Raw genomic sequence first — 13,785 nt, 5'->3', positions numbered from 1 at the left:
AATTGTTTGGCCAAGGAGAGGGGCACTGATTACAGTAACCAAGACCTGGCCCTGGGCTGCTGCAGAAAATCAGCTAGAGCAGCAAGGGCCAAGGGAAAAGGCCAGTCCACATGGTGGGGACAGCAAGATGCAGTGTTCAACACAGGGATCTGGTGCCAGGAGCTTTTCAGGTATCTTAGGATCAAGGCCAGGGGTGCAGAGGCTGAAGGACCTGGAGCTGTAGCGGGAGCAGAGGAAAGCTAAGGCAGCAGGTTGGGGATCACAACTTTCTCGGGCTCGGGCAGCTCCAGTATCAGCCTGGGAAACCAATATGGAACTAAGCTCAGAGCTGTCTGACTCACTGTGCACACTACAGCCTGAGGGCATACCCCTGGAGATCATTTCAAGTGCTTCCAGAGGAGAGACAAGTGGAAATCGAAGTACAAAGTGAAGCTCCTGGAGAATTGGGCATCCTAAGGACCCAGTTAAAGCTTCATTGGTGTGGGAGCCATCAGCCTTCAATAACAACAATAAAATTTAAAATGAACCAAAACTGATGTACACTTAAAAATGCTGATGTAATAAACATTAGAAACCATGGATTTGGATATATCAGAGTATTTTATCACGGCTCATCAGGCAAAAAAGTACTATTCTCAAACAGAAGGAACAGAGGCATCTTAGGCCAAATATTAGATGGAAAATACTGAAATTTAAAGTCTTTAACAAAGCACCATGGTATTTTAGCAAAAATAAGGGAAATATTGAATAAAAACACAGCAAATGAAAAATGAAGCAAAATATTTTGTAATTGAAAATTCACACATAAGATATAAAAGATTTCAATTATCCAAGTATGTTACCTATATTAAATAAAAAAATAAAGATTTGGAGAATATAAACCCAATTTTAAAAATCTGTATTTGTAGGTTTAAATGAATTATTGTTCAACATGAGAATATTCATATTTTTATAACTCACTACATTTAATCTACACTATAAATTAAAGTTTGCTTGCCAGATAAAATACAGAAGGCAGTTAAATGTGTTTTAGAAATAAAATGAACATTTCTTTGAAGCAGGCATATCTGGGACATAATATATCAAAAATGCCTGGTTGGCTTGAAATTATTTTTGTGCTTTTTTTAAAGTTTTATTTAATGAATATAAATTTCCAAAGTACAGCTGATGGATTACAATGGCTTCCCCCTCCCATAACTTCCCTCCCACCCGCAACCCTCCCCTTTCCTGCTCTCTCTCCCCTTCCATTCACATCAAGATTCATTTTTAATTCTCTTTATATACAGAAGATCAGTTTAGTATATATTAAGTAAATATTTCAACAGTTTGCCCCCACGTAGCAACACAAAGTGAAAAATACTGTTGGAGTACTAGTTATAGCATTAAATCACAATGTACAGCACATTAAGGACAGAAATCCTACATGATATTTTTAAAAAATTGATTAATTTTCTATGCAATTTCCAATTTAAAACCAAGTTTTTTTTAATTTTCAATTATGTTTATATACAGAAGTTCGATTCAGTATATACTAAGTAAAGATTTCATCAGTTTGCACCCACACAAAAACACAAAGTGTAAAAATACTGTTTCAGTACTAGTTATAGGATTACTTCACACTGGACAACACATTAAGGACAGGTCCCACATGAGACGTAAGTACACAGTGACTCCTGTTGTTGATTTAACAATTTAACACTCTTGTTTATGGCGTCAGTAATCTCCCTAGGCTCTAGTCATGAGTTGCCAAGGCTATGGAAGCCTTTGGGGTTAATACAGGTAGTTTCTCTGCATTTCTATTTGCAAAATCAGTGACCAGGCTTTAAAGAAGTCACACTTGCTATGGCAAGATTTACAAAAATTAAATAATAAATGGAAACAGAAACCTTAACTCCCCCAAATCATACAAATAAAACCCACATTAAATGAAAATTGAGAAATACTCTCTGGAAATTCAATTAACCAAAGAGTGAATAAAAGTAGAGAAAGCACATTAGGAGCCTATTTTTAAGTTACAATTTAAAAGCGACACACTGTGCCCTAGAATCACAGCTACACAAAGAATGGCTCCATGAAATTGCAGATCCAGCATCACACTGGCGCTTGTTAGACCTGCAGAAATTTATGTTCATTTGAAACTAATAAGACATTTTCCTGCTGCGCTCTGACGGGGGTCCCAGAGGCGGGGAGAGGCGGAGCCACAAGAGCAGGGCCGGGGCGGCCCACGGGGAGGTCGCGGCCTTGACCATGACCGGGGCTCGGGCCAGCTCCCCTTCCGCACCCCTCCCACCAGAGATGAGGGAGGATGGTCGTGTCAGGGCTGAAGGCCAAGCTGAAGTTCCTGGCGTCATCTTCGATGAGAACCACGGGCGATTCCACATCGTCAGCGGGAAGCTGGAGGAGCTGCACTGCCCGTTCCTGGTGCCACCGCTGCTCACGCTGCATTCCAGCACTGCGGGGTCTCGCCCCTCTTCTTCACCAATATGGCTTGTGGATGCCAATGACCCAAATCTGACCTCAGTTCTCGAGCGTCAAGCAGATTCTAAGAACAATTTTCTTCCTCAGCAATTGAAGTGGTTGATATGTGAACTCCCCAGATTATATAACCTTCCTAAGCACCTGCATGTTGAGATGCTGGATCAACCACTCCCCACGGGTCAGAATGGGACCACAGAGAATTCACTTCAGAGGAGGAGGAGGAGGAGGAGGAGGAGGAGGAGGAGGAGGAGGAGGAGGAGGGGGAGGAGGAGGAGGAGGAGGAAGAGAGGGCCGAAGACATAGAAGACTTAGATCACTATGAGATGAAGGAAGAAGAGCTTGTTAGTTGGAGAAAGTCAGAGGATGAAGGAATTGAAAAAGAAAACTTGGCAATATTAGAGAAGATTAGGAAGACTCAAAGCCAAGACCATTTAAATGCTGTGGTGTCTGGGTCAGCTCTTGTGAAAGAGCTCAGGGACATACACAGATCACAGAGTTACAAGACAGGGATTTGTCCAGTGGAATTCATAAATGACAGTTTCTATGACTGCCATGTTAAACTGTAGAAGGTTGACCCTGATTCTCCTTTGCACAGCGATCTCCAGATCTTAAAAGAAAAAGAAGACATACAATATAGTTTGCTAAACTTCTCTTTTAAGGATAGCTTTCTGTTTCATCCTCCATTTGTTCCAGTGGTGTTACCTGTCCTCTCAGGAGGGTATGTGTTGGGTGGAGGAGCATTGTGTGTGGAACTCCTCACAAAACAGGGCTGGAGCAGTGCCTACTCAATAGAATCAGTCATCAGGCAAATACATGCCACCTTAGTCAAAGGCAAAGCTAGAGTGCAGTTTGGAGCAAATAAGAGTCAATACAATCTAGCAAGAGCCCAACAATACTATAATTCCATTGTACAGACACATGAGAAAAATGGCTGGTACACCCCTCCAAAGGAAGATGGCTGAATATGTTGACTGTCACATGTGTGGATCAATGTTGCTTTAAAGAAAATCTTTCCAACATGCAGACACAGCTTTGAGTGCCCCATAACAGCAGTACTGAAGACATTAGCTAATAGATATTTTAGTGGATAATCTGTCAGCTGACATCTAGTATAAGTTACAGCCTTCTGATTTTGCTCATTTTAGGTATCCTGGACTTAGCAGAGGGGCCTTTCCTATATTACACATACTGGCCACTCCTTATCATCTCTTTTTCTTGAAAAGTGAAATATTTTAATCAGATTAGCACCAGGTTACTGAACAGTTGTGACTTTATGGGAACTTTCTTATTTTGAGCCCCCGGGTTAAGAGAATTTGCAATATGTTGCTATATTTAGAGCCAATAATTGATTAATTAATGTTCAGTATTGGTTTAGAAATTTTTAGGTCCTCTATACCAAATAGTTTTGTCAAGTCTAAAACCATTTTGTGATACTGCCAAAATAATGACAAGAGATCTAATTAAATCATCAACAAATATTAATGGCTATGTGATGATTGAACTGTTGGCTGAAGGTCTACTGTTAATCACATGGTGATGTACCTTTTAGGCCAAGAAAGCAAGGCTACACCAGTTTAGGCTGTAGGTGGTCACTTCCACTGGGGCAGCAGTCCTACTGGGCTGAATCTGCTTCTTGTTGGTTTCATATTTCTTATGAAGAAGAGCCACAGTAAAGAGTTTGAAGTTATTTAAAATATAGTCATTTTACATTTCCACTTTATTAATGGGATGTTGTAATCATTTGTAAACTAATAAACTTATAAATGATTGGTGTGGAGATATGAGCAAAAGCTACAGCGTTAAGTATAAAAAGATACCTAATTTGGACATTGCTTTAAGTCGTAATGATGTCTTTAACATAAAAAAACTAACAAGAATTATGCATAGATTAATTCCTTTACAAGACCTGACTCAAATCAATGTGCTCACCATTTTATTGACTTACCCAAATAAGTCATGTTTGTTTTGAAATAGATTTTTTTAATGCACCCAGGTTTGACTTAAAAGTAAATTCTAATGACTAAGCACTTTTAAAAAGAAACCCAGAAGCACAGTTTTCTTCACAAACCAGTTACAAAGTTCAAAAGTGTTTCTTATGTGTTTGCCTAAGATTCAGTTTTTGATTTTGTAAACCATATCCAAGAGACTTGACACTTCTGTATTATTACAGGTGTTTAATTTCTTTTCTATTTAATTCTAAGAGGACAGTAGATAAAGATTTCCTGGCATTCTTGTTCACTCACTTACATTCATAGAAAGGCTGGATTACCCATTGCTCAGGTAACAAGTGATAAGGCAGAGTTCTTTAAAGCATTACAGTTCCTTATACCTAATGCTAAATCTTGAATAAATTATTCTTTAATATCTGGATGGCTAGCAGATTGACAGCTACACATTTGGCGTGCTTTGATTTTTGGAGTTTTATTTTTCACTGCATATTTATTTAGCAATGTACAGTAAATCTTGGAAACTTGCATCAAGTTTATAAATAAAGAACAATTTAAAGGGCCAGTGCTGCGGCTCAATAGGCTAATCCTCTGCCTTGCGGTGCCAGCACACCAGGTTCTAGTCCTGGTCAGGGTGCCAGATTCTGTCCCGGTTGCCCCTCTTCCAGTCCGGCTCTCTGTTGTGGCCCGGGAGTACAGTGGAGGATGGCCCAAGTGCTTGGGCCTTGCACCCGCATGGGAGACCAGGGGAAGCACCTGGCTCCCAGCTTCGGATCAGCATGGTGTGCTGGCTGCAGCAGCCATTGGAGTGTGAACCAACAGTAAAGGAAGAATTTTCTCTCTGTCTCTCTCTCTCTCACTGTCCACTCTGCATGTCAAAAATAAAAAAAGAAACATTTAAGAATTAAAAAAAATAAAACTAATAAATCAGATCTGGTTTCAACAAGACTCTCAGATATTTCATATGACTAAAATAAACATACAATGAACATTGATCTAGATTATACAGTCAATTTCTACTTAAATAATTATATATGAAAGGTTTTCATAGCCACAAAAGGAATTTAAGCATGTCTTCAGTCACTTAAATATCATTTTAAATGTTTACATGTATGATAATTTATTTTCTTTACTCTTTAAAATTTTATTTAAGAAAAAAATCTTAATTTTTTATATACAAATTTAGGAGCATAGTGATGTTCTGCACCTCACCTTCCCTCCCATCTGTACTCTCATCCTTCTTCCACCTCCCTCCCCTATTACAATTTTTATTTTTTAAAAGACCCATTTTCAGTTAACTTTATACTTATAAGATTAACTTTACATTAAGTAAAAGTTCAACAAATATTATGAAGCAAAAAAGCACTGTTCCTCAATAGTAAAGATAAGGCTGTTCAAAATCACTGCATGTCGATTTAACTCCTACAAATTACCTTTTAAGTACTCAATTAGTCACCACAGATCAGAGAAAAATACATATAGTATTTGGTTTTTGGGACTGACTTATTACACTAAGTATAATTGCTTCCAGTTGCATCCATTTTATAGCAAAAAGACAGCATTTCATCTTTTTTACTACTGCGTAGTATTTCATTATTATTATACAATTATTATTATACAATAATTTCTTCATCCAGTCTTTAGTTGATGGATATATGGGTTGATTTCATATCTTAGCTTCTGTGAATTGAGCTGCAATATACATGGATGTATAGATCACTCATTCATATGCTGAGTTCATTTCCTATGAGTAAATTCCCAGGAGTAGGATGGCTGGGTCAAATGGTGGGACTATATTCAGATTTCTGAGGCATCTCCATACTGTCTTCCACAGTGGCTGTACCAGTTGCATTCCAATCAACCATGAATTAGGGTACCTTTTTCCCCACATCCTTGCCAGCATCTGTAGTTTGTTGATTTCTGTGTTAAAGCCATTCTAACTTGGGTGAAGTAAACCTCATTATGGTTTTGGCTTGCATTTCCCTGATGGCTAGTGACCTGAGAATTTTTCCATGTGCCTATTGGCCACTTGAATTTCTTCTCTTGAAAAATGCCTGTTCAGAGCCTTTGCCCATTTCTTAACTTGAATTATTTGATTTGTTATTGTTAGATTACTTGAGTTCGTCATATACTCTGGATATTAATCCTGTATCAGTTGTATAGTTTGTAAATATTTATTCCCATTCTGTCAGTTGCCTCTTCACTTTGCTGAGTGAAGTATTTTCACTTTTGTAGTACAAAAGCTTCTCAGTTTGATGTACTCTCATTTTTCAATTTTGGCTTTGATTGCCTTTGCTTCTGACATCTTTTCCAAGTATTTCCTTATATTAATTTCTTGTAGAGTTTCTCCAATGTTTTCTAGTAATTTGATGGTATCAGGTCATAGATTTATATCTGTGATCCATTTTTATTTATTTATTTATTTATTTATTTATTTATTATCCATTTTCAGTGGAATTTTGTGTAAGGTGTACGGTAGGAATTTTGTTTCTTACTTCTGCATGAGGAAACCCAGTTTTCCTAGCACCATTTGTTGAAGAGACAGTCCTGGCCCCAGGGATTGATTTTTAACTCTTTTGTCACAGATAAGTTGGTTGTAGATGTGTAGATTGATTCCTGGAGTTTCTATTCTGTGCCATTGGTCTACATGACTGTTTTTGTGCCAGTACCAGGATGTTTTGATTATTACTGCCCTGCAATATGTCTTAAATATATAGAAACACAAGAGACCCTAAATAGCCAAAGCAATCTAAACAATAAAAACAAAGCTGGAGACATCACAATACTACATCTTAGGTATCATTTTAAAAAAGCAAAATAAATAACATTTGGAGAAAGAAAATGAAAAAAACACTACAATGCATAAAAGATTCTATGCATTCAAAATGTTAATCATTAAACATTAAAAGGATATGAGGGCCAGTACCATGGTTCACTTGGTTAATCCTCCACCTGCAGTGCTGGCATCCCATATGGGTTATAGTCCCGGTTTGTTTTCTTCCAGTCCAACTCTCTGCTGTAGCCCAGGAGGGCAGTAGAGGATGGCCCAAGTGCTTGGGCCCATGTAGCCACATGGGAGACTGGGAGGAAGCACGTGGCTCCTGGCTTCGGATCGGTGCAGCACTGGCTGTAGTGGCCATTTGGGGGTTGAAGCAATGGAAGGAAGACATTTCTCTCTGTCTCTCTCCCTTTCACTGTCTAAATCTTATGTGTAAAATAAGTAAAAAAAAAAAGCATATGAAGAGGAGGCTGGCATTGTGATACAGTGAATTAAGCTATATTCTGACCTGTGACATGGGCATTCTACTTCAGAATGGTTATTTGAGTCTCAATTGCTCCACTCCCATCCAGCTTCCTTATAATGTGACTTGGGAAGACAGAGGAAGACAGCCCAAGTGCTTGGGTCCTGTTAACCCACATGGGAGACGTGGATGAAGATCCAGGGTCTGAGCTTTGGCCTTGTCCAACCCCAGCTGTTACAGTAATTTAGGGAGTGAATCAGTCAATGGAAGATCTCATTGTGTCTCTCTCTGTTTTTCAAATAAATAAAATATTTCGAAAATATGTGAAGAATACATTTATAAAAACATAGTGGTACAAATTTATGCAAAATAATATTTTAATATTTTAAAAACAAATATTGGATAAAAGTAGCCTGTTTAAAGAATTAGCATTCTGTATTAAAGTATATTATATATGAAAATAAGATTATGACAACTAAATGCTGAGAATTTTTTTATTCTTTATTTGAAAAGAAACAGATCTCCAATCCTCCAGTTCACTCTTCAAAGTACAAAATCTAAGTTTCAATATAAAATATATTGCTAGAGGGCTGGACCCATGGCTCATTAGACTAATCCTCCACCTGCAGTGCCAGCACACTGAGTTCTAGTCCCGGTTGGGGCACTGGGTTCTATCACAGTTGCTCCTCTTTCAGTCCAGCTCTCTGCTGTGGCCTGGTGCAGCTCCTACTGTTGCAGCCATCTGGGGAGTGAACCAGACCTCTCTTTCTATCTTCATCTCTCTCTGTAACTCTGTCTTTCAAATAAATAAAATAAGTCTTTAAAAAGAAAAAGATGACCTTGTTTCCCACAGCCAAAGCATTTTTTATCAGGAGCTTTAAGGGCAGAAGCCAGTAAGTTATTTTTATAAGTTTCAGTCCCTAAGTTTGACACAATTTGGTCATTTCTGCTGTGGTAGTTTCAGGCTTAGTGTGGACTGTGTTTAATATATTTTTGCAGCCTTGATTTGAATTTTCATGACTTTTTTTGAGAGGTAGAGTTATAGACAGTGATAGAGAGAGACAGAGAGAAAGGTCTTCCTTCCATTGATTCACTCCTCAAATGGCCACTATGGCTGGCGCTGTGCTGATCCAAAGCCAGGAGCCAGGTGCTTCTTCCTGGTCACCCATGTGGGTGCAGGGGCCCAAACACTTGGGCCATCCTCCACTGCCCTCCTAGGCCATAGCAGAGAGCTAGACTGGAAGAGGAGCAACCAGGACTAGAACCCAGTGCCCATATAGGATGCCTATGCCACAGGCGGAGGATTAAACCAAGTGAGCCATGACGCCGGCCCCCAAGACATTTGTTTTAATAATGCTTTTGCTGCTTCTTGATGATCTAATGCTGCCCAACAGCTTTCTCTAGGCTATCCACAAAGGACATATCGCCTTCAGTAGGTCCCTGGCAAACTACAGAAAAGGAAGTAGAAGGGTCTTTAACATCAGCAATCTTTTTCCAAGCTTCTAATGCAATATTAGAAATGTGCACATAAGCCTCCCTTCAAAAATAATCAACTCTGCTGACCAAGATCTGAAAAGGCTCCCTCTCCTAGCAACTGTTCCAAATTAATAGGGACATCGTTATGTAAATTATCAATGGCTTGTATGGAAGCCAAATCTCTATATTCCCAAACAGTGTCCTGCTCTGGAGTAACCAAGATTAATTTAACCAGAATTTTTGAATCCCATGGCACCATCTCATATCTTTCTCCCATTCTATCCAATATGTCCACTGTATAAGAATTTTGCAGGGCTGGCACTGTGTATAGCAGGTAAAGCCACCAACTGCAGTGTTGGGTCGGTACCCCATATGGGCACCAGTTCAAGTCCTGGCTGCTTGACTTCTGGTCAAGGTCTTTGTTAAGGAGATAATGTGGTTCAATCTTATCTTTCTGTTGTGCTGGGGACAGAGAGTTCCAGGATCTTGAGATGAAGTGACAAATCTGTAACCCTTGCTGGGCATGATGATTTGTCCTTTGCACATCTTGCCAAGGGTCCCTCTTTGGGTGCCAGGTGCTGTGAGTGTGTTGCAAGTGAAAGGAGAGACAGGACAAAGAAACTTTGCCTCTGAGGAGCACTGCTGGAATGCTCCCTGTGCAGCCCCAGTGTGCTTCCTCCATTGAAAAGGTTACATCAGCTATTTGTATAGTATATGTGCATATTCTAATATTACTTGTAACATTACTTGATAATCCTCAGAATATGATTGTGAAGACATCATTGGGGTGTTCCCTGTCTTGGTTTACTGGATAAGCAAGCCTGGGAAAGTAGCTTAATGTCCTTGTGGGAGCCAAAGTTCTGTGAGAACTCAATGTTCTTTATAAAAGGTCATTTACTATTTCTAATCAGTTCCTTATCTCTAATCAGCTCCTGCTGCTGCACCCCATGGCAGGAAGAGTGTGTCCTCAACTGAGAATGCTTTCACAGAAGCTTTGTTCCTTACATGAGAGATACCTGAAGTCTATCTTGAATACAACCTACCTTATACAAACTTCATTTTTCACATGAGGATCCTAATTGCTAATATCCAGAGAAGTAAAATAGGTTGTTCAAGATCACATAGGTAAATTGTAGCAGTGATAACACTACATAAAATTAGGTATCTCAATACGTCAGCCACTGTTCTGTCATTATAGTGCTTACTCTGGAGTTAAAGGATAAAATTTGTGGAAAATTAAGATTGGAAAATCAGTAATTGTTATTTTGTTACAGTCAAAAACTTCTTTGTATACTTATAAGTTGACATTTTTCTAGTATGTTTACTACTTGAAATGTATAACAAATAGCCTCATCTATTTGCCAAAATAAGTTATATAAGTTATTACCTATATATGTTTAAAAATTATTTGGTTATTTGCTTGGCATAAGAACTATCCCTGCATATTTGAAAACCTTGAATGGGAGTAAGTCACTTGGGTTTTAAGAATGCTGTATTTTAGGTCTCTTAATGTTTTCAGTGATGATGTTTTAAAGGCTCTGTTTTATCAAAAATGATAAAGACTTTGTTTTTCAGTGCCCATGGTGTTACCACCTAATGAAGTATATTAAACTAGACTTCTCAACAGAGTAATTTAATACTGAATTCTAATATATTGGGATATTTTAAGGTGAGAAAATAGGATTTCTTCCAAATCTCATAAATAAGAATGATAATAAAAATTTGGTGATATCTACAGTGTTTCTTCATTTTATTTTAAATATTAGTCAAATTGATATTTTTAATTTTAATTTTAATTAGTGTTTAACAGATTCAATATGGATTATAGATACAATTATAAGAACACAATTATAAACTCATCCTCCTTCTGCTCCACCCTATTCTTCTATCTTTGTCTTTTTTTCAGCTTCTGAGATAACATTTTAAATTTACATTATAGTAAAAAGGCATAATGATTCAAGGAACAAGCTTAACAAGTAAAAAGAAAAAAATCCTAGTTTTAGTGGCGAAAAACAACATTTGAATGGAAAATTAAAGACGTCAAATAATAAAATCAATATATTTTTAAATTTTTTACTAGAAGCCTCAGAGAAAATCTTTCATTATTTATTCAATGTCAATGCAAAAAAATAGATTTGTATGATCCCTTTAAAGACTGATTAATTTGTGTGCAATAAAGTGGAACTTTTCTCAAGTTTTCTTGACAGTCTCACAGAAATACTTACGTTCAGGGATTGGAAGCATTAATATCACCAAGATGTCCATATACCAAAAGCAATTTACAGATTCAATGTGATCCCAATCAAAATACCAATGACATTCTTCCTAGATCTAGAGAAAAAGGATGCTAAAACTCATAGAAACACAAGAGACCCTAAATACCTAAATCAATCTTATACATCAAAAACAAAGCTGTACACATCACACTACCAGATTTTAAGATATATTCCAGGGTAATTATAATCAAAACAGCCTGGTACTGACAAAAATGGATGTGTAGACCAATGGGACAGAATAGAAACTCCAGAAACCAATCCATGCATCTACAACCAACTAATTTTTGGCAAAAGAGCTACTCTGGAGCCAGCACAGTCTCTTTAACAAATGATGCTGGAAAAACTGTATCTCCACACGCAGAAGTATGAAGTATGACCCCTCCCTTACATCTTACACAAAAATCCACTTAAAATGGATCAAAGACACAAATTTACAGCTGGATACCTTCAAATTACTAGAGAATATTGGAGAAACTATGCAGGACATTGGCATAGGGAAATACTTCTTGGAAAAGTCCCCAGATGCACAGGTAGTCAAAGCCAAAATTGGCAAATGGGATTACTTCAAATTGAGAAGCTTTTGCACTGCAAAAGTAACACTCAGCAAAGTGAAAAGGAAACTGAAAGAATGGGAGAAAATATAGGCAAACTATGAAACTGATAAAAGATTAATTTGCAGAATCTATAAAGAGCTCAAGAAACTCTGGGAATAGAGGAACTGAAGACCCATAAATGACAGCTCCTGCCCTGCAGGAACTCCATACACACAGCCCGACCTCTCCCTGGTGACCACTCTAGTCCCCACTGCACAATCGGGGAGACACAGGGCTGCAATCACACAGATGGCTCTGGGGCCCAGAAGTCTCTGAGAGCAGGTAAGGGCCAGGACTCAAGGGGTTCCGGGTGCCAGTCCAGGCCCCAACCTAAGGGCCAGAGGGAACCCAGGGAAGCACTGTGCCAGCCATGGGATGGAACCCACAGATTGCAGAGATGACCTCTGGGAGCCCCGTGTCCTGTCTGCATACTCACCAGGTCCACCTTCCCCTACTCTGGACTCCTGACCCCACACACCATTTCTAGGAATCAGAAATGGGTGTTGTCCTGCAGTGAATGGTCAGAGCACAGTGGATGTTTTCATTACTTCAGAGTTTCCCAGCAGTGGAATGTCTCCTTGGACCCCTCCAGAGGTGGAACTGGACTACTATGGTGTCAAAATCCTGCAAGATTACCTAGTGTTTACACCACCGGGCCTGACTGGACAGCTTGCACAGCAGTCAGCATGGATGACACAAAAGATAGAACAAATCAGCATCCTCCATAGCAGAGATGCAACTTCAGGCCACTCCAGATATGTAGAGAGGTGTAACCTGGATTCTGGTGCTATGGTCCTCCTTTAGGGCTGTGTCCTTTCACCAGCAAGATCCTGCCTCCTCCTGGGACTCCTCGTTTCCCCATGGATCTTCCTGAGAGAATCCTACTTGGAGGGTGCAATAACCTGCTTAAGGTGAGTTAGAGAATAATGGCTATTTATTTGCTTCTGGACCTTTTCCTTTCCTTCATATTCTCTGTGGTTTCATTTGTGATGTTTTTAATATTTATTTTAAGAATCTTTATAATTATTACATAATTAATCCTTTTTTTCTTTTATCTCTCTTGTAGGTATTTGTTTTCTACTCTGTTTCTTTTCCTTTAATATTATTTTCTATTTATCTCTTGTTGGTAATTAGTAATTAATGGAAATCTTTCCAGTAATCTCCTTAAGTTGTTTCTTATTTGTATTTTATTAGATTTTATGAATTATCTCTATGTGTCATCCCACGAGACAATTTTATTTCTTAGAAATTATCTTTACACCTTTGATTTACTTTTTGCCATTTTATTTCCCTGACGACCCTCCAGTAGGAAGTTGAAGATAAATAGTGGCAGCATCCTGATCCATGCTTACTTCCAGGGAAGAAAGCTGTCAGTGATCCTGTATTAGCTGTATTGTTTGTTGTAGGTTCCTTTTGTTCATCAGATTGAGGAAGTCACTTTTTGTTTATTTTTACTGATAGCAAGTATTTTTTCACTAGATGCCGAATTTTATTAAATGTTTTTCAACATGTAATCTAACTGATCTTGTGATTTCCTTTTGTATTTTTTACCTGCTTGCATGACTTGTTTTGTAATCTTTTATTTTTAAAGGCAGAGTTAGACAGTGAGAGAGAGAGACGGAGAGAAAGGTCCTCCTTCTGTTGGTTCACCCCCCAAAATGTCTGCTATGGCCGGTGTGCTGTGCCAATTTGAAGCCAGGAGCCAGGTGCTTCCTCCTGGTCTCCCATGCAGGGGCAGGGCCCAAACACTTGGGCCATCCTCCACTGTCTTCCC

At 38.6% G+C, this 13,785-nt stretch overlaps 1 pseudogene; it reads left to right on the top strand.

Moving 5' to 3' along the window:
* Positions 1 to 2,305: 2,305 nt before the first annotated feature.
* On the top strand, positions 2,306 to 3,525 carry LOC133755607 (ubiquitin-conjugating enzyme E2 Q2-like; annotated as a pseudogene).
* Positions 3,526 to 13,785: the final 10,260 nt, after the last annotated feature.

The sequence above is a fragment of the Lepus europaeus genome, unplaced genomic scaffold (assembly GCF_033115175.1).
Source record: "Lepus europaeus isolate LE1 unplaced genomic scaffold, mLepTim1.pri SCAFFOLD_620, whole genome shotgun sequence".
Taxonomy (NCBI): domain Eukaryota; kingdom Metazoa; phylum Chordata; class Mammalia; order Lagomorpha; family Leporidae; genus Lepus; species Lepus europaeus.
This window is presented reverse-complemented; position numbering and strand designations above follow the sequence as displayed.